The sequence below is a fragment of the Suricata suricatta genome, chromosome 10, assembly GCF_006229205.1.
Source record: "Suricata suricatta isolate VVHF042 chromosome 10, meerkat_22Aug2017_6uvM2_HiC, whole genome shotgun sequence".
NCBI lineage: Eukaryota > Metazoa > Chordata > Mammalia > Carnivora > Herpestidae > Suricata > Suricata suricatta.
Genome location: NC_043709.1, coordinates 2,990,607 through 3,013,266, shown reverse-complemented (window position 1 = coordinate 3,013,266; position 22,660 = coordinate 2,990,607). Strand labels below are relative to the sequence as shown.

The 22,660-nt window shown below is 59.5% G+C and overlaps 1 protein-coding gene across 1 annotated transcript in view; it reads right to left on the bottom strand.

Annotated features, from left to right (window-relative positions):
• The window catches only part of CELSR1 (cadherin EGF LAG seven-pass G-type receptor 1), a 132,178-nt gene that overhangs the window by 80,450 nt on the left and 29,068 nt on the right, over nucleotides 1-22,660 (bottom strand). The window lies entirely within an intron of this gene.

The following is a 22,660-nucleotide window of genomic DNA, read 5'->3' as shown; positions in this document are numbered from 1 at the left end:
GAGGGTTTCTCTGCCCTGAGCTGCACCCCATTCGTCCCTACGTGCCCCGCACAGGGGGGCGCTCAGCACCTGCTGCTTCAGAAGGACACGCACAAGACAGGGCTGCAGCGCGCCCAACTCGCTCGCCCGACCAGGAACACGGGCACTCGAGACCGCCAGACTGGGAAGGGGGGGAGCACTGCTTTGGTCAGGACGGTCTGAGCCCAGAATCGGGGCGCCGTCCAAGAGCTGGCCCCATAGGCCTTCCCGGGCACCCCCACCCCAGACGGTCTGCACCTGCCTCCCAGGCCCCGCCTCAAACGTGCTGTGGACCCCAAGGAAAAGCCGGCCAAGTTCATATCGCTCTGGCTCAGATTTTGCATCCCTGCACCTGTGCCTCCAACGAGCACACCCCATGGGGCAGAGGGCCATCGGCGCAGGGCAGCGAGCGCCTGGCAGGAAGGACCCTCACCCACCCTCTCGCAGCCCAGGCCTGGAAGGCCTCCCCGCAGAGAGAAGGAGCCATGGGGGGAGCCCTTCCCCACTTGTTTCCAGGAGACGGGGACCAGAGGGCACAAGTCAAATGAGGAAACCTGGAGGCCGCCTGTCGCTGTGGCCCCAGCACAGCCCCCACGGAGCACAAGCCTGAAACCACGGGGAACAGAGGCTTCGAGGCTTCTGCACACCGGGCCTGTTTTTCCCGGGCCCTCGAGAGCCACAGCCCTCGGGAGGGACTGCTCAGGAAGCTGGGCACGGATGCCGTCCCTGCTCGGAGAGAGTCCCGGCGCCACCTCGGTGCGGGAGCCCACGGGGCAAGGGCTGGTTCTGTCCAGGGCTCCTACGGAGCACAGATGGAGAGGCGTGGGTGGCCCCGACATGCCTGCAGCTCCTGTGCAGAGGGCCAGGGCCAGAACAGTCAGGAGTAAATTAAGGCAAAAGAAAGTGGCCACGCACGTTGTGACCGAGGGCTGTCCTTCCCTCCCAGCCCCGCACGCAAGCTGCTCTCCACCAAGAGGAGCATGGACTCCGCTCCCTGGAATGCGGGCTGGACCTGTGGCTACTGTGTCCCCCTCGTCTCACCACTCCCTTGGGGCTCCCCCATCTGGGAGTCCTCTGGGTCCCCGTCACCCTCCGCCTCCTGCCAGCCCGCTCCCTCTTCCTGCCCCAGGGCCTTTGCACACCTGGTCCTCTGCCTAGAGCACTGCCCTCCTTGTTGGCTGGCGGGTGCTTCCTTGGCCACCCAGCTGAATGTCCCTCATCACAGGGGACCTCCGTGTCCCCCATGCACACTCTGCCACCTTTCTGCTTTCCCCACCTGGGAGTGGAACAACGTGATATTTTGTTTGTCTACGTCCGTCCCTCCCTGAGCCCATGAGACTGAGAACCTGCAGGCCTTGTTCCTGCTGCCCCAGCTGGCACTCAGAAGCTGCCGGATAAACATGGGGGGGCGGGGGGGGGGGCGCAGGGAGGGAGAGGCGGGGCCCAGGATGGTTCCCAGCGGCACCTCTGTAACCCCAAGACACAGCTGCACAAACAGCATCAGGAACCCCATTTTCCCACACGAGCTGTTTCTCCAGCGAGGCCTCTTTCTTTTTCTTGTTCTCTATCTTTCCTCCTTCCTTCTTTCCTCCCTCCCTCCCCCTCCCCTCCCTTCCATACGCCCACGACAGTAACACAAGATGCTGGATACTGTCTGTGGACTTCCTGGTGGCAGCGGTTACGAAACACTTTCATCTCCAGCCTCCCTCCCGCGGGCAGCCAGGAGGGCCCAGCATGGGGACGCCCAGGAGCGGGGAGCCACGGTCCAGGGACGGACATCCCCACTCCGGGACGGGGTGACGACGCGGCCAGCACAGCACCAACTACCGACGTAGAATGCGCCGTGAACAAAGCGTGCCCCCAACTGGGGATCCCACGGTCACGGCTGCTTTCCGGCCAGGGACCCCCCCTGGACACCAGCTCCCGGGAGACATGGCTTTGATCTGAACCCGCATCTTCTGGGCTGGATTCCCGGGCCGCCTGGGCACCAGGCTGGCGGAGACCAAGTGCACTGTCCCCACCACGGGGCACTGCCCGCTAAACCACAGCGGTGACAGCGGGGCAGATCCGACAGCGTGATGCCAGGGGAAAGGGAGTTACTTTTTCACACAGATGGAAACAAACTATCACACGAGCCGGAGGCCCGTCTGTGATGTTGATAGTGGTTCTGCCTGAGTCGCTGAACTTGTTTTAAACAGTTTTGTCTTATTGTATTGCACTTTTAAAAACTTATTTCAGTGTTTATTTTTGAGAAAGAGAGACAAAGTGGCAGAGCATAAGGAGGGGAGGGGCAGAGAAGGGGACACAGAATCTGAAGCAGCTCCAGGCTCCGAGCTGCCAGCACAGAGCCTGATGTGGGGCTCGAACTCATGAACTGTGAGATCGTGACCTGAGCCGAAGCTGAACGCTTAAAAGACTGAGCCCCCCAGGTGTCCTATTTTATTTTTAAAGTTTCTTTATTTATTTTGAGAGAGACAGGGAGAGAGCACGTAGAGATGGGGGGTGGGGGGAGAGGGAGGGGGCGAGAGGGAGGTGGGGGGGAGAGAGAGAGAGAGAGAGAGAGAGAGACCCAAGCAGCCTTCTGCACTGTCAGCTCGGCGCCCAACGCAGGATCAAACCCTCAAACTGCGAAACCACGACCTGAGCTGAAATCGAGTCAGACGCTTAACCCACTGAGCCCCCCGGGCGCCCCTGGATTTTTATCTTAGGACAGTTTTAGATTTACAGAAAAACCAAGAGGACAGTATGGCGTTCCCATATACTCAGCCCTCAGTTTCCCCCATTACTGACTTTATGACATGAGTTCCTTAGTTTCGCCACTGCCTTGTCCCTGGCCCGGGACCCCACCGGGACCCCACCGGCACCCCACCAGGACCCCACACCACAGCTAGTTCTCACGTCTCCTTAGCTCCTCTAAGCTGGACGGCCTCTCTGACTTCCTGTGCTTTTGACGACACTTCTGCGGAGAGCTGTGAGGTCCTAGGAACGTCGGGTTACTGACATCAGGGGTCTCTGCTTCCCCTCTATGTGTCCCTGAGTCATTTTATTTCCCTGCACCAGCATCTGTCAGGCTGATCACTCAACAGCCCAGTTTTACTCTGGAAAACGCGGAGGTGCCCTGGGCTGGCCCCCGCCTGTGCCGCACGCGCTTCTTCCGCGGCTATGAGTGGCTGCTTCCAGCCGGCGCCGCCGCGCCCCCACGTCAGGCCGGTGCCACCTCCACCGCTGTCCCTGGCCAACACGAGCCACCTCGCTGTCCTGAGTCACGGGAGGAGAGACACGGCACAGGCGACCAGAACGCCATGGCAGCATCCCCGCAAAGTCATCGGCAACGCGATCACAGGCCCTCACGGGGGCCAGGGTCTGCCACCGCTCTGGCTTAGGGACGGGGGTTCGCCGTCCTCCACGATCCCGCCCCTTGTGGTGGGCCCACCCTTGGGACACTGCAGGGAGAGGGCACACCATGGCCTGCGGGAGCCAGAGCCTGCAGTGGACAGGGACAGAGCCGCATTTGTGAGATCTGGTGCCGGGGCCCTGGGAGAAGGTGGGGAGGGGGCCCAGGAGGCGGTGGAGAACAGGGTGTCCATGGACGAAGTCAGAAAGGAAACACCTTCTTGGCACAGAAAGCAAAATGGAGGCGAGGCCTGGCGTGTCCTCGGCAGGAGGGCGTGTCGGGGTCCTGGCGGCTCTGACCACACTCAGAAGCCTGGGCCAAGGGGCCACAGGAGGCTCTGAGGGAGAGTCCATCCCCTGGTCTCTCCCGGTGGCCAGCGAGCTGAGCCACTCCTGGGCGGGCAGGTGCGCCTCCCGGATCTCCGCCTGCTCACCCGGGGCTGCCTCCCCATGCAGGTCTGTGTCCCGAGTCCCCTCAGCCTTTGTTGGGTGAGGGCCACCCCGATCCAAGACCACCGCATCTCAAGGCCACCTGATCACGTCTGCACAGACCCTGACCCCAGAGAACATGGCGTCCGGAGGTTCCCAGTGAACTTGACCTTGGGGGCATGCTGGTCCACGCAGGGCAGCTGGGCATGTAGGGTGGGGTGAGACCGGGCTCTGGAGGCGGATGGAGGCCCGCAGCACTGCTGGCTCCGGGGTGGACGCAGGAGAAATACCTCGCGGGGTGGCCTGAGCACACGGGGCCCCCGCTGCTCCGCACCAACATCCTCCCCGGTTCCACCCCTGCCGGCGCTACGCGGATGAGGCCCCGGAGGAACAAAGAGGCTGCGGACAAGCCCCGCCGAGGTCCCCGGGCTCACGCGGCAGGCCCAGACCGCCTGGACTCAACCCCGCCGACCGGGGCCGGAGGACCGCGCGCCTGTCCCAGGAGGGTCTCCCCAGCACACGGAGGAGAGAGGGCAGGCAGCTGACGGCAGAGCCAGGAGGGGACGAGGCCGCCCCACCCCAGTGCACCCCGCGGGCTCAGGGAGACCCGGCCAGTTCCCACGGGCAACGCCCTGCCAGGCCTCATGGGCACAGCCGGCGACGCCCCGCTCGGGTCCGCTGTGCCCGGACCCCAGGGCCCCGGCTGCCGCCCAGCTGGGGTGAGACCAAGGCTGCGTGCCGACCCTCACCCTGCCCCCCTCCCGAGGCCACACAACAGGTAGGGCGGTTCAGGTCTCCCACCGCGAGCCCGGGACCCTGCAGTGGTTCTCAGGAGCCTCCCTCAGTGGGGTTTGCTGTGACCCTGAGGCCGGACTGAGGGCAGACAACAGGGGTGCGGCGCTGCCTGTGCCGGGAGGGCATCCGGCTTCTCCTCTCTGGGCAGCAAGGGCCCCAACGAGAACCTGCGTCTCAGCAGCGGGCTCTCCTTGCGGGAATGGGGTGACACGCACGGGGTGGGGGGGGTAACGCGGGCAGATGCCAGCATCAGACCCGGCGGGCACAGCGGCCATGAAGATGCTGTTCTCCGACCCCTCGATGGGCCCTCAGGTGTCTCACCAACACCCGGACGCCCCTCACACGTGCCCTCAACACTCCCGGGGGTTACCTGGCAGTGAACTTGAAGGCAGCCGATGCGCCTGGGCCTGGCGCCGGAGGGTAGGGGGGTAAACTGCCCTTCCTGCCTCCCCAGGTGCGCCATGACAACCAAGAGGGAGGGTCCTGTGACCCCCTAAGGCAGCCCACACCCCAGGGTCTCCTCTGGGACACGAGTCCCCCTTGCCCCTAGAATTCCCACCACTGCCGCCACCCCCCTGCCCTGCGGGCCCCACGCCTTCCCCACATCCTGACCCCGACCTGGGGGACAGTCACACCCCACAGAGCCCCCAGCCCCCTCCCCGTGAACCTTGGCAGGCGCCCGGACCACCCTCCCTTCACCCGAAACGACTTCGAGCCACCCACCCTCACCCCTTCGGCTCGTCGCCCACGTTGGCCAAGCCCACCCTCTCGGAGCGGGCAGCCGGGCCCTGCTGCTCACAACCCCTCGCCGACCCTGACCTCGCTCACCGCGTCTACACTGCTGGAACCCTCTAGAAGGTGAAGTCATTACAGGCCCCACGGCCCCACAGGAAGGTTCACTGTGGCTCCAGAAGCCGTGGGGTGAGACCCGGAGACAGTGCACTCTGGTCACGATCAGAATGCCCAGCTGAGGGGGAGGGGGAGGGAGAGGGAGCTCCCCGAAAAGCTAACCGGAGAATTAACATGTGACCCAGGGTCCCTCCCACTCCCGGGCAGAATTGGAAAGACTTGAAAACGTGTGTATCTACACAAAAACGTGCGCATGAATAATGGCACTAGTCACAATGGCCACAAAAGTGGAACCCAAGGGTCCGCTAGACGAGGGGACAAGCACACGGTGGCGTGTGCCTGTGACCCCCACAGTGGGACTCGGTCTTGGAAAGGGATTCACGCAACAACACAGGTAAGTCTCCAAGACACCACTCGGAGGAGACGGCAGGCGGCACCTGGCAGCTCAGTCGGTTAAGCGTCCGACTTGGACTCAGGTCCCCATCCTGCGGTTCTTGAGTTCAAGCCCTACATCGGGCTCTGTGCTGACAGAGCAGAGCCTGCTTCAGATTCTCTCCTCTCTACGCTCTCGTCCTCTCTCTCTCTCAAAATAAACAGACATTAAAAAAAATTCAGAGGCGCCTGGGCAGCTCAGTCGGTTAGGCGTCGGACGTCAGCTCAGGTCATGATCTCATGGTTCGTGGGTTCGAGCCCCGCGTCGGGCTCTGTGCTGATAGCTCAGAGCTGGAGCCTGCTTTGGGTTCTGTGTCTCCCTCTCTCTCTGTCCCTCCCTCTGTCTCTGTCTCAAAAATAAACAAACATTTAAAAAAAAAAAAAGAAAGAACTCTCTGGATCAGGTGGAGCCAGAGAAACAGAGCTGGAACTGGGGGGGAGGGGCGTGGGGAGGGGGGCAGGGAACAGGCAGTGAGTGCCAGCTGGGCACAGCCCTTCTGTGGGGAGACGGAGGTGCGGGGAGCGGGGTGGGGCGGACGCAGAGCACTGAGGATGTACTGAGCGCCACTGAGCCGTCCCCCTGCCGCGGACACATCCATGTGCTGAGAATTTCACTGTGGTTAAAAACAAAAGGAAAAAAGAGTGAAGGACACAATAAAAATCTTTCTTTTGCACGATGTTATCCAAAGTCGGGGGGGCGGGGCGATGGAATATTTTAAAAGGTATTTCAAGAATGATCTCCTTAAAGCTGAGCCGGGAACCACGTCGGGGGAGAGGAGTGGAGGGCGCCGGAAGCCGCCTGGCCTGCGGGCTGGAAGGAGCCGTCTCCCGTGGAAACACCTGTTACTGTCAGGGGGAGGGGGCGCGGGGGGGGGGGAGCAAACCAAATCTCGCAGAAGGAGCCTCACCCAAGGAGGGGGCAGAGCCGCAGGGAAAACACGGGCGCCTCCAGCTTCCCTGGGATCGCCCGGAATTTCCTCAGGAAACATGTTACTCCTGCTTCTCATTTATTCCAAGGATCAACGGCACAATGCGTGGACAGGAGTCCAGGAGTCCGACGGCACGGACGTGCATGCTGGTCCCCCGGCCCCAAAACAGGCTGTTTTAGGGCCCGGAGAGTGGCAGCGAGGCAGGGGCCCCAGCTCCCAGGCGGGCTTCAGGGCTCTGCCAACCCAAAGTTGGGACAGCTGGGGACAGCTCACACCCAGCCAACAAGCCTGCTCAAGAAGCCACACCAATGTTTCTGGACTCTTCTTCCAAGCAAGAACCAGGAGCCCAGGAAGCGGCTGGGCTCGGGGCTCAGTGCCCCGTGGCCGCCGGGCCAGCCCGAGGCATCCACGCCAACAGGCACCCATCAAGGGCTCCCCTTGGCCAGCGGGGCCAGCGGGAAGCCTGTCCTCACTTGCCCTCTCCCGCTGGAGCCCAGAAGGCCACCTTCTGCCCTGTCCTTGGAAATCCTAGTTAAACCGGCAAGGGTTCCCTGAGGCAAAGACTAAACAGCAAAACGGATCTGAAAGAGCTAGAGAGCCCAGGCTCATTCTCAAAGGACACCCTCCAGCAAGACAGCGTGGCCCGTGACCCCTGCCCAGGACACCCCCACCTTCTCCAGCCCCGGACACCGCAAGAGCCAAAGACTCCTAACAGACACACCAGCCCAACCCGGCCAGCTGCGGAGCCCAGCACCCCCAGCCGCCCGCAAGCGGCCCGCCCCCCGCCCATAGGCTCCGGAGGGGCAGGAGCCAGCCTGGAACCTTCCAGGCTCTGTGAGCATCCAAAGTTGGGCCAGGCAGAGGCCTCCTCGCGCTCCTACTCCGGCCACGAGACGGTCACAGTGGCCGGTGACCCCCGGCCTGCCTGCCGGTGGGTAACGTGTGAGCGAGTGCACACGCTTGTCCGTCCTTCCCTGGCTCCCCCCTGAGCTGGACCTCCGCCCACGCACACCTGCTCCCGTGGCTTCATTCAGTACTGGGGGTTTCTATCTCCCCAACACGCTGGGCTGGACTCGCGTGTGGCCCTCGGTCCCCACGCTCACCCGCAGGGCCTCTGACACTCTGACTGTCCCTGGGACGCACTGGTGACGAAGGTTAGGCCACCACATCTTTTTAAGAAAGCATATTTGCATCTCAGTAAATAAAGAAAAAGACTCAATAAAATTCTGTAATCCTTCATAATACAGATTTTTGGGGCACCTGGGGGCGCTCAGTCAGTTAAGCCCCAACTCTTGATTTTGGCTCAGGTCATGAGCTCACAGTTCCGTGAGTTTGAGCCCTGTGTTGGGCTCGCTGCTGTCAGCGTGGAGCCTGCTTGGGATTCCCTCCCTCCCTCCCTCTCTCTCTCTCTCTCAAAAAAACCAGCAACAACAAAAAAAACCCCAAACTTTAGAGACTCTTGACGAACACAGAAGAGACCGGTGCTTCCTTTAAACCGATGAAGGGCATCTCTGAAGCCAACAGGGTACCCACGAGGGGTCCCCACCATCACCATTTCCCTCCCAAACGGTGCAGGAGGCCAAGGGCAGCGCAAGAGAATGAATGACTGATATGTTGAATGAATGACTGGAAAGGAAGAAGATGCAACATCATCATCCACGGGTCCCAGAGGCTCTGGAGACAACGTGTCGAATGCACACACGCCCTCAGCCAGGCGGCCAGCGAGGAGCATCCGTGGGCCACAGGCTCATAAAGTGTAACTTTTAACACATCGTGTAGATCGGCAGCAAAATTACACGGCGCTGAAGCATAAACCTAACAGGGGCGCCTGGGTGGCTCAGTTGGTTAAGCCTCCAGCTTCGGTTCACAGTTTGTGGGTTCGAGCCCCGTGTCGGGCTCTGTGCTGACAGCTCGGAGCCTGGAGCCTGTTTCAGATTCTGTGTCTCCCTCTCTCTCTGCCCCTCCGCTGCTCACACTCTCTCCCTCTCTCTCAAAAATAAATAAAACATAAAAAAAAGAATACCCGAGCAGCAGAGACCGTGGATGGAAGACCACGCAATGGTGAAACCCCGGCCATGACTGGGGACACTGACATGCCGCTGCGGGGAAAGTCGGGCCGTGGAGGACATCCAGGACGGTCCCTTCATACAAACACGAGGAAGAGCCACAACGTAACGAGACAGGTCCAGAATCCTTTATTTTCTGAAACCCTTGAGCTGAGACGGTTCTGGAATTTCAAATCCGAAGCCACCCCATGGGACCACAGAACCCACAAATACAAAACGTGTTTTTATATCACGTGCACACGCAGTTTGACCATCGTTTGTATATTTGAATTCTCCCAAAACAATGAGAGTTCGTTAGGGCTGGGATGCAGGACTACGGACCAAGGGAAAGAGGCAGAGGGGTTTCTGGCTTGCGCGGGGACCCTGTTCCCGGGACAGGGTGCTCAGGAAGGACGTGCAGTTTCCCTCTGTCTGGGTTCAAGGCCTCCAAGAATGTGGTGGTTCAAAAAAACATGGCCATGGACACTGGGACAACCCCCACCGAGAGGGGACACTGGAGTGCCTTTCCTGTTGCGTGCAGGTGGCCTTGGGATGCCTGTAACCAACAGAGAGGGCAGAGCGCTGCCCCGGGGCACCTGGGCCTCAGGCGGTTGGTCATTAAAAGCCCCACGCGTCTGCCTGACTCTCACAGACACAGTGGCGACAGTCCTGCTCTGCCACTCACCGCTGTGACCTTGGGAAGTTCCTGGACCGCCCCCCCCCCGCCGCGCCTCAGTTTCCCCATCAGTAAAACCAGAGTGACGGGGTCTCCTGATCCCCAGAGATCGGTGACGACTCCCAGAGCCACCCTGGTGGACCCCATGACCCGGGCGACAAGGCGCGTGGCGCCCAGAGGGTCTCAGGGACTGCGCCCAGCGCACCCCGCCTTCGGAGGAGGGGTCTGCAGGCTGTGATCCCCTGCCCCGGCCCGGGGCGGGGGCCCGGCAGCCTCCACGTGTCAGTCTGCTCGCTGTTTTCCCCGAACACTTTACCGAGAGAAAACAATTATCAGCTGCACAGGCTTAATGGGGAGAGGGGGCGGTAAGGACGGCTAATACCAATAATTTGTACCTATTGAGGAGCAAGCGTGCTACGGCACACGCACCTGGGGCCCACAGCACCACACACTCCGCCGCCTCTGCTGCCTGGAAAGCGCGAGTGAGCACAGGGTGCCCGGGCCAGACAGGTCAGAACGCCCCCAGGGCTCCCAGACCCGGCCCAGCTGGGGGGGGCAACACCTGTGGGGAAAAGCGCCAAGAGCCTGAAACGCAGGGGTGTGGGCCGAGAGAAAGGGAGGTGCAGGGCAGCCGGCTGAGGGGGTGGGCAGCCGGTCAGGGACCCAGCGGGCGCACGGCCCTCCCACCCGGCCGCTGTCCCTGCAGGGCACAGACCTTCCCTCCAGACCAGCCTGCGGTAGCAAGTGCCAGCCACAGGGTTAGCACCCAGGCCACAGGGACTAGAAGGGGGGCCGCCCTCTTGGCCCCTAAATGTCTCCCCACTCAGGGGCCCTGAAGTCCCTTCCAGAATAATTTTACTGAGACCTCTTTTGAAATGCAAATAGCACCAAGAGGCTACAATACACCCCTGACCCCTTGATGGGTTAGCTCCTAAGTCAGAGGGCAGGAGTGGTGGGGGCAGCCCAGGACCCCCCCAGCCCCAGCCCGGGGCAGAGGGCAGCCGGGCTCACACGCTGAGAATCCCATCGGCCACTCCCAGCTCTACCTGCTCCGGCCAGGCACGGGGGTACTGCTCACAGCGTCCCCGGGGCACCGTGAGCTCACCCACACGCTGCCCGGGGGTCCCAGCAGCCTAGCCACCCACCAACATCAACACATCACCTTCCAGGGACCCTCCCCTCCAGCTGAGAGCCGGCAAATCATTTTCTTTGGGAGAAAAGATCAAATATTGGCCCAGATGTCTATTAATTTGCAACTTACAACTGCCAAGAACAGAAAAGCAAGGATTTTTTTTTTTCCTGGTTAAATATTTGCTAAGAAAATTCCGATCCTAACCTTGGAGAGTCTGACTTGGCATGGCGTGAGCGGGGCCGCGCGCTGTGGTTTCGGTCCGGAACCCGCCGGCCTCGCGGATGAGCTGGAGAGGAGTCGCACGGCCCTCCCCGGGGACGTAAATCCCCCAGCAAATCCAGAAATCAGCACCCGGGTCTCCCGATCGCCTTTCCGTCCTGCGTGCGCGCTTCTTCAGCGGAATCTTTTACTTCTTTTGGGCTCCTTTTCCTCCGCCCAGATGGCGAAACCAGGCTCCAGGACTCAGGGGGCAGGACAGAGCTACCCCCCACCACGCATTTGCTTCCGGCAGAGGCAAGCCCCCTTCCCCATGTTTGCTCGGCGGCCCCCCCCATTGCCTTCGTTAGCAGCCCCCCCGACTCCCGTCCCCTGAAATTAATGAGCTGTGAGCCGACTCCGGAGTCCGAGGAGTCGGTGACTGAGCGCCTTCGAGAAAGACCCGCAGCCGCGTGAGGCAGCTCCCGCCTGGCTCCGCCTGGCTCGTTATCCGGGAGCCTCGAGGGGAGGGACGCACCAAGGGAAGCCGGCCGACACCCCGTCCCCCGGAACAGGCCCCGGTCCGCGCGCCTCCAGATCGGTGAGGGCGCATCTTCACGCGGGCGGCTGAGCCGGCTCGCCGTCCACGTCCATCCGCGTCCGCACATTCTGTGTCCCCCGGGGACGCTCAGCCCCGCAGTCTGGGGGACGGGCGGGGGCGGTCAGCGGCCACCCTCGGGCGCAGAGAGAAACGGAGCCATGTGCTGGTTCCGTGAACCACCGTCGGCCCTCAGGACAACGATGGCATCTCTGCTCGCCGCTCGATGTCACACAGCAGGGACCGTCCGGGGTCGCGCGTCAGGACGCGGCCGGTAGGAACGTCCCGAGATGCACCCCGGCCGGAAATGTCCCCCGCGCCCGCCTGTCAGCCCCGCTGCCTGAAAGCTGTGGGGGTCTCACCGCTGCTCCCCACCGAGCGCCTGCTGTGTGCACTCCGGCCTCCACCCCCGCCCCCTCCGCCCGGTGCCTCCCTCACGGTGTCACACACACTCACACACACACACACACACACACACACTCACACCTCACACGCGCATGCACACTCACACACGTTCACACATCGCTACACCCTCACACAGCACACATTCACACACTCACACTCATACGTGTCCACACCACACACTCACACTAAACACACACACGTGCTCACACATTACACTAACACGTTACACATTCACACATTCAGTCCTACTGAACACAGATACATATTACATACGAACACATAAATGCTCACATTGCACACACACTGCACACTCACTGCACACTCACAGGCACACTCACTTCCGAGCTTCTGAAGGCGAACACCAGCCCCAAGTCCGCCCTGGCGCCTTCGACGTGGGTCTGAACCGATGAAGAGATTAGTCTAATATCAGACACCCTGTTATTAAGCGATTAGGACACCACTTACAAGTAACAGATCGGACTTCCCGCCGCCGCCCCGAGGGTCCTGGGAGAGCCGTGAGTGGGGATCCCCGCAGCGGACTGCGTTCACAAACTCCCTGACGGTGAGAAATTATTTGGTGTAATAAATCTAACAATCCTCATCTGCAGCCTAGGCTCAAATTAACTAATTAAACCTGTTGCCACTCATTAATTCAACAAACAGTGTGGCTGCCTGTGAGCCAGGCCCAGATCCAGGGGCGCCCTGGCGGAAAAGCCGGGTCTTGCCCTCCTCAGCCTCCAGGAGGTGACAGACGTGACAGACGGCCATGGGGGAGCGTCCAGGGTAAAGTGACGGGGGGGGGGGGGGGGGGGGGGGGGGGGGGGGGGGGGGGGGGGGGGGGGGGGGGGGGGGGGGGGGGGGGGGGGGGGGGGGGGGGGGGGGGGGGGGGGGGGGGGGGGTGTCGATGCTGGTGGCATGGGAGTAAGGGGGAGGGGTGTCAGGGTGCTGGTGGGAACACAAGGATGGCCTGGGAGGCTGAAGCTGCAGATGTCTCTGGGGGACGTGGCTGCCGAGTCCCCTGAGGGAGCCCAGCCCTCCCTGCCTGGGGCCCGGCCCCTGACACTCTGAGGACCAACGCGCGGCCAGGAGAAAATGCTGCGTGTGAAAAATCCACAGAGGCACCCAGGAGTCACGAGCGTGCACGTGTGCCTGCCTGAGCGGGTGCACACGTGTGTGGCCCCAGTGGGACTGTTAGGGGCACGCGGCTTTACCTGCCAGAGTCCCCAGCTCCACAGACAGCACCTCCACTGGGCAAGGGCACAGGGAGGCTGGGCCTGCCGGAACGAGGGGCTCCCTCCTGGCCCCGCACGCCGCACCCCCGCCGCGCCTCCCCGGCCCCACGGCAGGAATGTTTCCAGAAACAGCATCGCTGCTAAAGAGAGGAGACTGCTCCTTTGCATTGCGGTGGCACTTTTCAGCATGTGACATCTGGGGTCATCGTAGCAGGAAGGGATAAACCAGCTCAGGTCCCAGAAGGGCCCACGCCCCACGGCCGGGGCCAGGCCACCTTCCTGCTGGCCGAATCCGGACCTAGAGAGGAAGGGCCAGGAACCGGCTCTTCCGAATCGAGTCGCTGTAACTGGTCTCAGGGACACTCGACTGCTTCTCTTTGCTCAGAACGTTCCCCCCAGCAAGTCCCCAGGTCCTCGGGCTGGCGCCAGAAGCGCCGGCCAGTGCTGATGTCGGGGCTACTTCTGGGTGCGGGTGGCGTGGACCTGACGGGGTCCTTTTAACCACTAACGGAGACCCGGCTTCCCCGCTGCGTCTGCCCTGGGGACAGAGTCCGACACCATTTATCACCACCACCGTGAGGGGCGCGGACGGCAGGACAGGGGCCTTTCGGGGGCAGGGTGGGCACCACACCTTTTCTGGGCAGGGGCCGGCACTGCTTGGCTTCGGAGGGACCTCGGCCCGTCGCCCCAAACTCAGAGAGGATCGCCGGCCCAAGCCCTTGCGGGCCACAGAGGCCAGCGCTCGGAGCGGGCCGGGGCTCCTCCTGAGAACTGCGTCAGGTCGGTCCAGGAAGAGGCCCGAGTTTCCTATGCTCGGTGGCCTCCAGGTTCCAAGGACAGCCAGTCTCTGACCCAGCCTGGTCAGCGCGACAGTGGGCCCCTCCTTCCCCCACGGCTCGGCCTCACACCCCACAGGGCTGAGCCGGCCCGCGGGACGCTCCCTGGAAGAGCAGGGCCCCAGAGCCCACACCCTGTGCCCCCCAGACTCACAGGGGCCATACGCCAGGGCCCATTGATGAGACAAGGGCTCCAGGAGCATCGAGCTGGGCCGGGTCCCAGAGACTCCCCACCGTGGCCTCCGCCCACGCACTCCAGCTCTCCGTCTAAAGGTTTAGGTCACAGTGAGAGACAGAGCAAGGTCACTCGCCTGGGCACCCCAGGGTCACGATCGTGTCAACACCTCTGAGACATGACCGGGAGGTGACACCAGAGATGGCCTGCAAATGTGGGGGGCTGGGGCTCGCTTTTAAACAACAGAAGGGGGCGCGGGGGGGGGGTGCTCAGTCGGGTAAGCATCTGACCTCAGCTCAGGTCATGTTCTTGCAATTCATGGGTTTGAGCCCCACGTCGGGCTCTGTTGACAGCTTAGAGCCTGGAGCTGCTTCAGATTCTTTGTCTCCCTCTCTCTCTGCCCCTCCCCTGCTCATGCTCTGTCTCTCTCTCAAAAATAAATAAACATTAAAAAAGTTTAAATAACAGAAGAATTCACACCGGTGTCCTGCAGGCCCTCACGTTGGGCCCCTGTCTCCTGTCTCACGGCCAAGTTCATCAACACCACCAGCCACCCGGGCGCCCAGTCTGGCCCAACTCCGGGCTCCCTCCTAGTCCTTCAGGGGGTCCTGCTTCGCCTTGATTTACAGACCACGCCTTGGCGGAGGACCCACAAGCTAAATGACCCACCCGAGGTTACGTGGTTGGTTAATGACGGGTCAAAATGCAAACGGACATCCGTCCAGGGGCCCTGGGCCCTGCCGCCCGCCGGCAGGGAATCTGTTCCTCGGGGGGTCGGACGTCCCTGGGGTCAAGACCCACACGCCCCGCACAGGCAGGGGTCCGGCTCAAGACCCTGCTCCTCGGACCGTCTGAAGCGGGTTTCTCCCTCCCGGCACTGTGGCCGTCTGGACGGATCATTCTGTGCTACACGAGGCTGGTCTCTGCTTCGAAGGGCACTGGGCAGCAGCCCCTGCCTCTCCACCCTTGAGATACCAGAAGCATCTCCCCCACCCACCCCCAGCTCTATCGTGACAGCCCAAGTGTCTCCGTACAATCACGGCGGCTCCAACGCCGGCCGGCACAGCTCTCGCGGCTCCACCGGGAGAAGACCTGACCCGGCCGGGGAAGGTGTGCGGGCTCCGCCACTATCTCACTGCCGAACAGGCTTTCAACATTTGCAAGTTACCGGTCTCCGGCATCCGCCTCTCCGGAACAGAGCTTCCTGGGGGAGCCCCGGGTCACGAGCGGGCGCAGCATCGCGCAGCCCACAGCAGCGCATTTCCCGCGGAAACAACGCAATCATGATGATTACATTTACCAGCGAGGCTACAGCACATTTTGAAAGAAGGGGTGGGGAGCCCCAGTGCACAGAGAACTCCCGTGTCCCCGGCGCACCCCCGGAAGGGGCGCGGTCAAGGGCGAGGCACTGAGGGGTGTCTGCCCAGCCCCCGTGCTGGATCTGGGGACTCTTAAGTACAACTGCTGGCAGCAGCCAAGCCCCATGAAATGAGGGGACGGTGGCCCCAGGCCATTAGTGCAACAGGCGGCTGCCGGCAAATCTCTCTAGAGGAAAACAGCAGCCTGTCTAGCGTCACAATGATTCTGAAAGCACTACGTCCAGCACAGAAACATAAGCAGGCACACGAGGAGACAAAACAACCTGAACGAAAATCGACCGGCACGGAGACCACGAGGAACAGCCCCATAAACAGCTGTAAACCGCAGACTTTAGAACTCCGTGCTCACCGCATCCTACAAGACGAGACTGAGTTCCATCAGGGCCTTGCTGGAAATAGGGAAAGTCCACGGCAGCTGAAAATAACCAAAACAAGTTCTAGAACTCAACGATACCATAACCAAAATTAGGGACGGGCACAGCAGACGGGTTTAAGAACAGATCACACATCGGGGCGCCTGGTGGCTCAGTCGGTTGAGCATCTGACTTCGGCTCATGGATCTCAACAGTTCATGAGTTCGAGCCCCACATCGGGCTCTGTGCTGACAGCTGAGCCTGGAGCCTGCTTCACACTCTGCCTCTCTCTCTCTCTCTCTCTCTCTCTCTCTCTCTGCCCCCCCCCTTGCTCATGCTCTTTCTCTCAAAAATAAAAATTAAAATAATAATAATAAAAATGCAGATCCCACTATCAAGGTACCTGGGTGGCTCAGCTGGTTAAGCATCCAACTTGATTCCAACCTAGGTCATAACCTCAGGGTTTGTGAGATTGAACCCTGCATCGGGCTCTGCGCTGAAAGCACGGAGTCAGCTTGGGATGCTCGCTCCCTCTCTGCCCCTCCCCTGCTCACAGGTGCAGGCATGCGCGCGCGCTCTCTCCCTCTCCCTCTCTCTCTCTCTCAAATAAATAGACATTAAAAAAAGAACAGATCACACTACGGGGCACCTGGCTGGCTCAGCTGGTAAAGCATGTGACTCTTGATCTCAGGCTTTAGGTTTGAGCCCCATGTTGGGTGTAGAGATGACTTAAAAAATAAAATCTGAAAAAAAGAAAAGAAAAGATTACACCTTGTTGAGAAAGTTAGTAAACTGGGAGACAGGTCAAAAGAGAATATTTGGAATGAAGCAAATTCAGAAAAAAGACAGGCACAGTCTATCCCCATGAAGCGTAACCTCAGCTCTGACTTCCTCATTTATTCCTTGTTACTTGGTTGGCTGGACTTGGTCTTGGGTGTGCGGTAGGCTCCCCACCCAACGTGGGGCTTGAACTCACAACCCAGCATCAAAAGTCGCACGGTCTACTGCCCGAGACCACCAGGCGCCCACTGGCTCTACTCTTAGACATATGGAGTCTGTTTTCTGGGCGCTCTGGTCGATTCTGCGGGCTTACCCGGCTCTCCGTGGCCGCTGGCAGAGCCTCTTAATTACAGGGACCTCCTAATAAGCCTTGGCATCCAGCAGCCCAGGTCCCCACCTGGTTCTCCTTCAAGATTGCCTTGGCTCTTCTCAGCCTTCCTATTTACATGTAAAATTTACATACGATTCTATGTACGTATAAAACTTATAAGGGTTTTGGTTCGTGCTGCACCAAAGGACCCCAACATTCTGGGGAGAAACAGCATCTTGACAACATGAAGACGTCTCATCCATGAACATGGTTGGCCACTCCCCCACCCATGTGTTAAAGCCTTCCTGAATTTCTCCCAACATTTTATTTTTATTAGGTTTTTTTTGGTTACTTGGTCTTCTATGCTATCAAAAATAATAAATTTCATTTCATCTTCCAAGTATTGCTGGCACACAGAAACACACGCTATTTCACATATTATCCAAGGAGCAGCAATCCTGCTGAACTCATTGCTTTTATCATTTATTTGCATGTTCTTTTGGGTTTTCTTTGTAGCTAACCATATCATCTGTGAATAACAGCAATGTTACTGTTCATAATAAGTGTTCTGTTTGCATGTGCTGACGGCTCAGAGCCTGATGCGGGGCTCGAACCCACAGACTATGAGACCATGACCTGAGTCAAAGCCGGAAGCTTAACTAATTGAGCCCCCCCCCCCCGCCAGGCCCCCTTGTGGGGGTTTTTTCTTGTCTCACTGCCTCGGCTGAGACTTCTACACTGCTGCACACCTGGCATCTAAAACGACGTTCAGCAAACGGCAGAAACTAAATGAACACTGACTGAGGAAATGGATACCCTCTCCTTTCACGAGCTGCCGAAGCTGAGCTAACAGATCGGGAACAACCAGCATCGGCACATGGCTCCGCTCAAGAGCCCACTACCGGACGCCACGCCAGGCGGTCCAAATCCCGCCTGCGCAGGTCTGAGCGGGCAAAGACCACCTGACCGTGAAACAAGACGGGAAAAAGGGGGAGAGAGAAAATAGCTGGAAGAAACAAGACCTACACCGTGTGGAGTCGATACAACTCCCCTAGAGAAATGGATTGAGAAATTATTATTTTTTATTTATTTTTAAGAGACAGAAAGCACGTGCACACACAAGTGTGCGTGAGTGGGGGAGGGGGAGAGAGGGGATCCCAAGCAGGCTCCGTGCTGTCGGCGCAGAGCCGGACTCCGGGCTCGATGTCACAAATCATGAGATCGTGACCTGAGCCGAAATCAAGAGTCAGACACTTAACCAACTGAGCCCCCCAGGTGCCCCGAGAAATTCTTTTAATTAATAAGACAGCTGGAGAAAATGGTCAGGTGCAAAATCACAAAACAAAAATCTATTACTTTTCAACAATCGGCAACAGCCAGTCAGAAATGCAACCGAAAACACACCGACCTTCCCACAACCACATAAAAACCCGCAAAATCCCTAGAGATGAGCCTAAAACGGAGCACGTAGGTGGAAAACGTGGTCGGTCAGAAGGTGACCTTAAGGAATGAAGAAACGCTTTCTAAGTAGGAAAACGCTGTGGGGGCGCCTGGAGCACTCAGTCGGTGATCTCAGGTCCTGATCTCGCGGTTCGTGAGTTCGAGACCCGGGTCGGGCTCTGTGCTGACAGCTGGGAGCCTGGAGCCTGCTTCGGATTCTGGGTCTCCCTCTCTCTCTGCCCCTCCCCTGCTTGTGCTCGGTGTCTCTCCCTCTCTCTCAAAAATAAACGTAAAAAAAATTTTTTTTAAGACCTTGTAGAGAAACCACGTTGTTGCAAAGTGTATTCTCTTCCTGGGATAACAAAGTAGACGAAGTGGGTGGCATGACGTCCTCTCACAGCCGGGGAGGCGGGAGCCTGAAATCCAGGTGTGAGCTTGGCGAGACTGGCTCTTTCTGGAGGCTTCCACGGAGAACCTGCTCCCCGCCTCCTCCCAGCTCTGGCAGTGACCGCCGATCCCAGAGTTCCTCGGCTTGGCGCTTCACCCCCCACCCCCCCATCTCTGCCTCCGCCCTCACGGGTCCTTCTTCTCTCCACGCCCCTCCCCTCCTCTTCTCGGGACTTGTCATTGGATTTAGGGCACCTGCAGAGACCCTTTCCCAAGGAAGGTCGCGTCCACAGACCCTGGGCACATGTATCTTTTCGGAGAGCCACTGGATAGCCCAGAAACACGACGTACCTCTCACCAGAGTTCCCAGCGGATTTTTTTGAAAAAATGTGTATTCATTTATTTTTGGTAGAGAGAGAGTGGGAGGGGCAGAGAGAGAAAAGAGAGAGAGAATCCCAAGCAGCCTCCGCACTGTCAGCACAGAGCCCGACACGGGGCTCGAGCTCCGGAACCGCGAGATCATACCCTGAGCCGAAGTCGGACGCTCAACCAACCGAGCGGCCCGGGCGCCCCCAGTACGTGACAATTTGGTGATCTGACCAAAGGGTAAATAAACATCCCCCGGGCTCCGACTGCAAACCCACTTGCTGTGTGTCGGTTTCCCGGGAGCCGAGGTGCAGACACACAGACTGCTGTCCCAAGGATGGTCGCATCGTCGTCACAGCAGCAAGAGCGGGGACGCAGGGGCACCTGCCAGGCTCAGTGGGTCACAGCGCCCCACTCTCGGCTCGGGTCATGATCTCACGGCTCCTGAGAGCCAGCCCCGAGTCAGCGCAGGGCTCGCTCGCTCTCCCTCCCTCTCTCTGCCCCTCCCTGCCCCTCAAAAATAAATACACGTCTAAAAAACTGCTTTTGCCGGTGGGGCTTAGTCGGCTGAGCGTCTCTCACAGTCCGTGGGTTCTAGCCCGGCCTGGGCTCTGGGCTGAGGGTGTCGCCCTCTCTCCCCCAACTTGTACTCGCTCCGGCCAGCTCGCTCTCTCAAATAAACTTAAAAAAGAAGAAGGAGGAGGAGGAGGAGGAGGAGGAGGAGGAGGAGGAGGAACCGGGATACAGCCCAGGCTGCTTTTGACCCCGCCCCCAGCAGAGCGCGGGGCCTCCCCCCCCCCCCGCAGGGGCGTCAGCCCCCCTTGGGCACAGCGGCCTCTTCCTTCCCCTCTCAGACCCCCGGGGCCACCAGAGGCCAGCGCTCAGCCCCTCCCAGAGCAAAGCCCTGCTGGCTCTCCTTGGGGCCACCCCAGGCCACCCGGGTCCCCGTCCCCCACCGGAGCCCTGGCCCCAGGCCCGCAGAGCAGGAAATCTGGGCTCACAGCCCCCAGGGACGCAGGGGACATAAGGAAAGTTCTCGGATCCCAGCAGCCAGGCCCGGTGCAGGGTTTCAACTCCTTTTATACGGAGCTGCCGCAGCCCCTCCCCCAGGGCTGGGGTCACATTCACCGCGAGGCGGTAACCAGGGAAACGGGCAGCCCCTGGTTGATGAGTAACCCGGGGGACAATGGCCGCCGCGGCCCGGGCCTATTCAGATGACTGGGCAGGCTGAATGGAAGCCGCACAAAGGCCACTGGCAAAGTGACGGGGCTCGGCTTCCAGAGGGGCCGTAAATGACGCCATAACTTGTCACAAAAGAAGAGAGGCCCTGGCGGCCCACACCTGTGCCTCTTGATCTTTGGGGGAATTTACAACAAAGACTCTGCGGGCGCGAGGCCACAGGGCACCCGGCACCCGCGGGGCACTTTAGAGCCCTCCTCCGGTCTATACTCCGGTGACTTGCAGGCATTCAAATGCACAGCAAACCGCCCCCACACACCCCTGCCTGCGGGCTGGAAAGCGGCCTGGGAAGCAGGGGCGCCCGGAGCGCCAGGAACCACCCCTCCTCACGGGGCAAAGAGCCCAGGTCCCCAGGCGTCCCCACCCCCACCCCAACCACGCCCGACGCAGGCAGAGCCGAAACGTTATCTTACGTCCAGCATCGCCCGTCGGTATCTGAACGTCTCCAGTGGGAAGGACGCGAAGGCATCTTTCCGTGAACTCAGGGACTAAACCCCAGAATCACTGCGTATTTTTAACCCCCCGTGTGGCATAATCGCAAGTTTCCTTGACCTGAATTGGAAATAAAGAGAAATCACATGATGGTCATCCTTCAGGGACGTACCAGGGGGACACGAAAAGTCAGAGGCATTTGTGACTTGCCTCTCTCCTGAGGAGCAGGGCAAGTTCATTGCGTTTTCAATCAACTAGGCAGAAAAGCGGTTCACAAGAAGACAAGAAGACAGGGCAGGTCACTGGACAATGAGCTATCAAACCACCGGTGACAAAGGCCACTCTCCCGGAGCCCTCGGGGCACGGCCAATGCTTTGCCAGGTGCTTCGCAAACACCTGTGAAATAAGAACACGGTCCCCATTTGTCACACAAGGAAACAGAGGTTCCGAGAGACTAAGGGACAAACTAAAGTCACCAGGTTAAGTGACAGCTGAACCCCATGATCAAGCCCCACATTCTCCTGCCTCTCTGGTCTTCGGCCCTCTTAACCTTACACACTGAACACCTGCGCCAAGTCAGGAAGCTGCTTTTTAAAGAATGCGCGCTCCATCAGCGGTAGAACAGGGAGAAGAGACTTTAAAATCCCGCCCGGGGGCGGGGCGCCTGGGTGGCTCAGTGGGTTGCGCATCCAACTTCAGCTCTGTGACGATCTTGAGGTGATCTTGAGGTTCGTGGGTTCGAGCCCCATATTAGGCTCTGTTCTGACAGCCCAGAGCCTGGAGCTGCTTCAGATTCTCTTCTCTCTCTCTCTCTGCCCCTCTCACACTCACTCTCAAAAATAAGCATTAAAAATAAATTAATTAAAAACATAAAAAATAAGCAATCTAACTGCAAATGTAAATTGGCAATTTTCAGAAAAATTAGGGATGACAGATGAACATTAAACACTGTTCTCTCTCCCTAAAGAAGGGTAAAAATCAAGAATAGGAGACATTTACTGATCTTTTTTTACCTGGAGGATTAGCAAAGATGAGAGACTCCTCTCTCCGAAGGCGACACAAACAGAGGGTTTTCGAACACGGCTCCTTCTAGTACACATCAGTACAAACGTGCAAAGGCAACTTGACCAAGGTCATCAGAACACAGTGGGCAAAACTGTGCACGGATGATTCCAACCATCTCTAGAAATTCCTGAGTCAGAAGAACCTCAAACAACACAGGGGCGCGCTGACGTTCACGGCCGCCCCCGCGGAGGAAACGGGAACCTGGAAGCGAATGCGGCCGCAGAGGGAACTGGCCGAACACACGGCATTTCCCGCACGCCACGGCAGGAGCCCCCGGGGCTGACAAGGGCCCGGCAGACCTTGGTGCGCGTGGCCTGGTCCCAACGCCGCTGCACTTGGCGGTGCACAGGGACACGCGGAAAACCTTGCCGTTTCCACCCACGGAAGAACAGCGCTTGGACGGGACGCAGAACACGCTGGTTTTCCAGCCTGCGTTTCTGACCTCCTGAATTTTTACAAGGTTATTTTACTTTTTGGATGGGCAGCCTTCTTAGGAATTTTTTAAAACTAAAATGGGGCGCCTGGGCGGCTCAGTCGGTTGAGCATCGGACTTTGGCTCAGGTCATGATCTCATGGTTCGTGGGTTCGAGCCCCACGTTGGGCTCTGTGCTGACAGCTCAGAGCCTGGAACCTGCTTCAGATTCTGTGTCTCCCTCTCTCTCTGCCCCTCCCCTGCTCGTGCTGTCTCTCTCAACTAAATAAAAAATATAAAAAAACAATTTTTTAAATAAAACTAAAATAAATCTCCTTCCCCATCCCCCCCCCCCCCC